Here is a 7,315-nt window from a genome sequence, read left to right as displayed (position 1 = left end):
GCGATATAAAAGTATTACTCTCATTGGTGGCTGGCAAGATGGCCGAATAGGAACAGCTCTGGTCTGCAGCTCCCAGCGAGATCAACGCAGAAGGCGGGTGATTTCTGCATTTCCAACTGAGGTACCCAGCTCATCTCATTGGGACTGGTTAGACAGTGAGTGCGGCCCACAGAGGGCAAGCCAAAGCAGGGTGGAATGTTGCCTCACCCAGGAAGCGCAAGGGGTTTGGGAACTCCCTCCCCTAGCCAAGGGAAGCCGTGAGGGACTGTATCATGAGGAATGGTGCAGTCTGGCCCACATACTATGCTTTTCCCGTGGTTTTCGCAATCTGTAGACCAGGAGATTCCCTCAGGTGCCTATACCACCAAGGCCCTGGGTTGCAAGCACAAAGCTGGGCAGCAGTTTGGGCAGACACCGAGCTCGCTGCAGGAGTTTTTTTTTCATACTCCAGTGGCGCCTGGAACACCAGTGAGACAGATCCGTTCATTCCCCTGGAAAGGGGGCTGAAGCCAGGGAGCCAAGTGGTCTAGTTCCGTGGATCCCACCTTCACAGAGCCCAGCAAGCTAAGATCCATTGGCTTGAAATTCTCACTGCCAGTCCAGCAGTCTGAAGTTAACCTGGGATGCTCCAGCTTGGTGGGGGTAGGGTTGTTTGCCATTACTGAGGGTTGAGTAGACGGTTTTCCCTTCATAATGTAAACAAAGCCCCTGGGAAGTTTGAACTGGGCGGAGCCCACCGCAGCTCAGCAAACCACTGTAGCCAGACTGCCTCTCTAGATTCCTCCTCTCTGGGCAGGGCATCTCTGAAAGAAAGGCAGTAGCCCCAGTCAGGAGCTTATATATAAAACTCCCATCTCCCTGGGACAGAGCACCTGGGGGAAGGGGCAGCTGTGTGTGCAGCTTCAGCAGACTTAAACGTTCCTGCCTGCTGGCTCTGAATAGAGCAGTCGATCTCTCAGCACAGTGCTCCAGCTCTACTAAGAGACAGACTGTCTCCTCAAGTGGATCCCTGACCCCCATGCCTCCTGACTGGAAGACACCTCCTAGCAGGGGTCAACAGACACCTCATACAGGAGAGCTCTGGCTGGCATCCAGCAGGTGCCCCTCTGGGATGAAGCTTCCAGTGGAAGGAACAGGCAGCAATCTTTGCTGTTCTGCAGCCTCCACTGGTAATACCCAGGCAAACAGGGTCTGGAGTGGACCTCCAGCAAACTCCACCAAACTTGCAGGGAAGGGGCCTGACTATTAGTAGGAAAACCAACAAACAGAAAGGAATAGCATCAACATCAACAAAAAGGATGCCACACAAAAGCCCCATCTGAAGGTCACCAACATCAAAGACCAAAGGTAGACAAACCCATGAAGATCAGGAAAAACCAGCGCAAAAAGGCTGAAAATTTCAAAAACCAGAACGCCTCTTCTCCTCCAAAGGATCACAACTCCTTGCCAGCAAGGGAACAAAACTGGACTGAGAATGAGTTTGATGAACCGACAGAAGTAAGCTTCAGAAGGTGGGTAGTAACAAACTCCTCCGAGCTAAAGGAATGTGTTCTAACCCAATTCAAGGAAGCTAAGAACCTTGAAAAAAGGTTAGAGGAATTGCTAACTAGAATAACCAGTTTAGAGAAGAACATAAATGACCTGACGGAGCTGAAAAACATAGCATGAGAACTTTGTGAAGCATACAGAAGTATCAATAGCCGAATCATTCAAGCAGAAGAAAGGATATCAGAGATTGAAGATGAACTTAATGAAATAAAGCATGAAGACAAGATTAGAGAAAAAAGAATGAAAAGAAATGAACAAAGCCTCCAAGAAATATGGGACTATGTGAAAAGACCAAACCTATGTTACTTTGGTGTATCTAAAAGTGATAGGCAGAACGGAACCAAGCTGGAAAACACTCTTCAGGATATTATCCAGGAGAACTTCCCCAACCTAGCAAGACAGGACAACATCCAAATTCAGGAAATACAGAGAACACCACAAAGATACTCCTTGAGAAGAGCAACCCCAAGACACGTAATCATCAGATTCACCAAGGTTAAAATGAAGGAAAAAATATTAAGGGCAACCAGAGAGAAAGGTCGGGTTACCCACAAAGGGAAGCCTATCAGACTAATAGCGGATTTCTCTGCAGAAACCCTACAAGCCAGAAGAGAGTGGGGGCCAATATTCAACAATGTTAAAGAAAAGAATTTTCAACCCAGAATTTCATATCCAGCCAAATTAAGCTTCATAAGAGAAGGAGAAATAAAATCCTTTACAGACAAACAAATGCTGAAAGATTTTGTCACCACCAGGCCTGCCTTACAAGAGCTCCTAAAGGAAGCACTGAAAGTGGAAAGGAAAAATCTGTACCAGCCACTGCAAAACATACCAAATTGTAAAGACCATTGACACTATGAAGAAACTGCATCAACTAGCAGGCAAAATAACCAGCTAGCATCATAATGACAGGATCAAATTCACACATGACAATATTAACCTTAAATGTAAATGGGCTAAATGCCTCAATTAAAAGACACAGACTGGCAAATTGGATAGAGTTAAGACCCATCGGTGTGCTGTATTCAGGGGACTCATCTCATGTGCAAAGACATACATAGGCTCAAAATAAAGGGATGGAGGAATATTTACCTAGCAAATGGAAAGCAAAAAAAAAAAGCAGGGGATGCAATCCTAGTCTCTGATAAAACAGACTTTAAACTGACAAAGATCAAAAAGAGACAAAGAAGGGTATTGCATGATGGTAAAGGGATCAATGCAACAAGAAGAGCTAACTATTCTAAACATATACACACCCAATACAAGAGCACGCAGATTTATAAAGCAAGTTCTTAGAGACCTACAAAGAGGACTCCCACACAATAATAGTGCAAGACTTTAACACCCCACTGTCAATATTAGACAGATCAACGAGACAGAAAGTTAACAAGGATATTCAGGACTTGAACTCAGCTCCGGACCGAGTGGACCTAATAGACATCTACAGAACTTTCTACCCCAAATCAACAGAACATACATTCTTCTCAGCACCACATCACACTTATTCTAAAATTGACCACATAGTTGGAAGTAAAACACTCCTCAGCAAACGCAAAAGGACAGAAATCATAACAAACAGTCTCTCAGACCACAGTGCAATCAAATTAGAGCTCAGGATTAAGAAACTCACTCAAATCCGCACAACTACATGGAAACTCAACAACCTACTCCTGAATGACTATTGGGTAAATAGTTAAATTAAGGCAGAAATAAATAAGTTAATTGAAACCAATGAGAACAAAGACACAACATACCAGAATCTCTGAGACACAGCTAAAGCACTGTTTAGAGGCAAATTTATAGCACTAAATGCCCACAGGAGAAAGCGCAAAAGATCTAAAATGGACACCCTAACATCAAAATGGGAAGAACTAGAGAAGCAAAAGCAAACAAATTCAAAAGCTAGCATAAGACAAGAAATAACTAAGATCAGAGCAGAACTGAAGGAGATAGAGACATGAAAAACCCTTCAAAAAATTAATGAATCCAGGAGCTGGTTTTTTGAAAAGATTAACAAAATAGATAGACTGCTAGCCAGACTAATAAGGAAGAAAAGAGAGAAGAATCAAATAGACACAATAAAAAATGATAAAGGGGTCCGGGCATAGTGGCTCACACCACCAGCACTTTGGGAGGCCAAAGCGGGTGGATCACCTGAGGTTGAGACCAGCCTGACCAACATGGAGAAACCCCGTCTCTACGAAAAACACAAAATTAGCCGGGCGTGGTGGTACGTGCCTGTAATCCCAGCTACTCAAGAGGCTGAGGCAGGAGAATCGCTTGAACCCGGGAGGCAGAGGTTGTGGTGAGCCGAGATCATGCCATGGTACTCCAGCCTAGGCAACAAGAGCGAAACTCTGTCTCAAAAAAAAAAAAAAGATAAAGGGGCTATCACCACTGATCCCATAGAAATACAAACTACTATCAGAGAATACTATAAACACCTCTACATAAATACATTAGAAAATCTAGAAGAAATGGATAAATTCCTGGACACATCCACCCTCCCAAGATTAAACAAGGAAGAAATCAAATCCCTGAATAGACCAATAACAAGGTCTGAAATTGAGGCAGTAATTAATAGCTTACCAATCAAAAAAGCCCAGGACCAGACAGATTCAAAGCTGAATTCTACCAGAGGTACAAAGAGAAGCCGGTACCATTCTTTCTGAAATTATTCCAAACAACAGAAAAAGAAGGATTCCTCCTTAACTAATTTTATGAAGCCAGCATCATCCTGATGCCAAAACCTGGCAGAGACACAACAAAAATAAGAAAATTTCAGGCCAATATCCCTGATGAACATCAATGTGAAAATGCTCAATAAAATACTGGCAAACTGAATCCAGCAGCATATCAAAAAGCTTATCCACCATGATCAAGTCAGCTTCATCCCTGGAATGCAAGGCTTGTTCAACATATGCAAATCAATAAAAGTAATCCATCACATAAACAGAACCAATAACAAAAACCATGATCATCTCAATAGATGCAGAAAAGGCCTTTGCTAAAATTCAACACCTCTTCATGCTAAAAACTCTCAATAAACTATGTATTGATGGAATGTATCTCAAAATAATAAGAGCTATTTATGAAAAACCCACAGCCAATATCACACTGAATAGGCAAAAGCTGGAAGCATTCCTTTTGAAAACTGGCACAAGACGGATTCCCTCTCTCACCACTCCTATTCAAAATAGTATTGGAAATTCTGGCCAGGGCAATCAGGCAAGAGAAAGAAATAAAGGGTATTCAAATAGGAAGAGAGGAAGTCATATTGTCTCTGCACATGACATGATTGTATATTTAGAAAACCCATCATCTCAGCCAAAAATTTCCTTAAGCTGATAAGCAATTTTAGCAAAGTCTCAGGTACAAAATCAATGTGAAAAATCACAAGCATTCTTATACACCAATAATAGACAAACAGAGAGCCAAATCATGAGTGCGCTCCCATTCACAATTGCTACAAAGAGAATAAAATACCTAAGAATACAACAACTTACAAGGGATGTGAAGGACTTCTTCAAGGAGAACTGCAAACCACTGCTCAAGGACATAAGAGAGGACACAAACAAATGGAAAAACATTCCGTGCTCATGGATTGGAAGAATCAATATCATGAAAATGGCCATACTGCCCAAAGTAATTTATAGATTCAGTGCTATCCCCATCAAGCTACCATTGACTTTCTTCACAGAATTAGAAAAAACTACTTTAAATTTTATATGGAACCAAAAAAGAGCCCACATTGCCAAGACAATACTAAGCAAAAAGAACAAAGGTGGAGGCATCATGCTACCTGACTTCAAACTATACTACAAGGTTATGGTAACCAAAACAGCATGGTACTGGTACCAAAACAGAGATATAGACCAATGGAACAGAACAGAGGCCTCAGAAATAACGCCACACATCTACAACCATCTAATCTTTGACAAACCTGACAAAAACAAGCAATGGGGAAAGGATTCCCTATTTAATAAATGGTGTTGGGAAAACTGGCTTGCCATATGCAGAAAACTGAAACTGGACCCCTTCCTTACACCTTGTACAAAAATTAATTCAAGATGGATTAAAGACTTAAACATAAGAACTAAAACCATAAAAACCCTAGAAGAAAACCTAGGCAATACCGTTCAGGACATAGGCGTGGGCAAAGCCTTCATGACTAAAACACCAAAAGCAATGACAACAAAAGCCAAAATTGATGAATGAGATCTAATTAAACTAAAGAGCTTTTGCAAGGCAAAAGAAATTATCATCAGAGTGAAGAGGCAACCTACAGAATGAGAGAAAATTTGTGCAATCTATCCATCTGACAAAGGGCTAATATCCAGAATCTACAAAGAACTTAAACAAATTTACAAGAAAAATACAAGCAACCCCATCAAAAAGTGGGTGAAGGATATGAACAGACACTTCTGAAACAAAGACATTTATGCAGCCAACAAACATATGAAAAGAAGCTCAGCATCACTGGTCATTAGAAAAATGCAAATAAAAACCACAATGAGATACCATCTCATGCCAGTTAGAAGGCGATCATTAAAAAGTCAGGAAATAACAGATGCTGCAGAGGATGTGGGGAAATAGGAACGCTTTTACACTGCTGGTGGGAGTGTAAATTACTTCAACCATTGTGGAAGACAGTGCGGCGATTCCTCAAGGATCTATAACGAGAAATACCATTTGACCCAGCAATCCCATTACTGGGTATATACCCAAAGGACTATAAATCATGCTGCTATAAAGACACATGCACACATATGTTTATTGCAGCACTGTTCACAACAGCAAAGACTTGGAACCAACCCAAATGCCCACCAATGATAGAATGGATAAAGAAAATGTGGTACATATGCACCATGGAATACTATGCAGCCATAAAAAAGAATGAGTTCATGTCCTTTGCAGGGACATGGATGAAGCTGGAAACCATCATTCTCAGCAAACTAACACAGGAACAGAAAACTAAACACCACACGTTCTCATTCATAAGTGGGAGTTGAACAATGAGGACACATGGACACGGGGAGGGGAACATCACAAACAGGGGCCTGTTGAGGGGTGGGGGGCTAGGGGAGGGATAGCATTAGGAGAAATACCTAATGTAGATGACAGGTTGATGGGTGCAGCAAACCACCATGGCAAGTATATAGCTATGTAACAAACCTGCAGGTTCTGCACATGTATCCCAGAACTTACACTATAATAACAACAACAACAAAGTATTACTCGAACCAACAGTATCCCTTGCTATATACCAAGGCAATTTTAACATGCTCAAATAGTCACCTGTTAAAACGTGAACATTCCACAACCAGTAAATTCCACAAAAATTTCAAAAAGATTTTTCTCTGCAGACAAAATAAACATTGCAGCATGAAATGTACTTTGTGAATTGAATAATTAGATGCCGGATACCAAAGGGCCAAGATAAAAATAGCAGCATCCACCAGGCTTCCTACATTCTTTATGATAGACTAAGCCGGCAGCCTGTACGGGACTGCACTAACATGAAAAATTTGTTGCCACTAATCCTGTTCCTGTAGGCAGAAAATTCTCTTTGTTTAGCTTCAGAGGGAGAAAACTTCACCATCACCTAAAGTCCATTTTGTACAGTTAAAAATAAAACTTGTCAAATAGAGATTTGCTGCATGACCCTGACCTGTGCACAGCTGCAGGCTTCTCCGGGCAGGAGAACAAATGTCTGCATGGGAAGAGAATGCACACTCCGGCTGGATCAGGGGAGAGTAGACGCTCA

Source organism: Pongo abelii, chromosome 8, assembly GCF_028885655.2.
Source record: "Pongo abelii isolate AG06213 chromosome 8, NHGRI_mPonAbe1-v2.0_pri, whole genome shotgun sequence".
Classification (NCBI taxonomy): Eukaryota; Metazoa; Chordata; class Mammalia; order Primates; family Hominidae; genus Pongo; species Pongo abelii.
The sequence above is the reverse complement of the archived record's forward strand: the minus strand, read 5'-3'. Positions refer to the sequence as shown.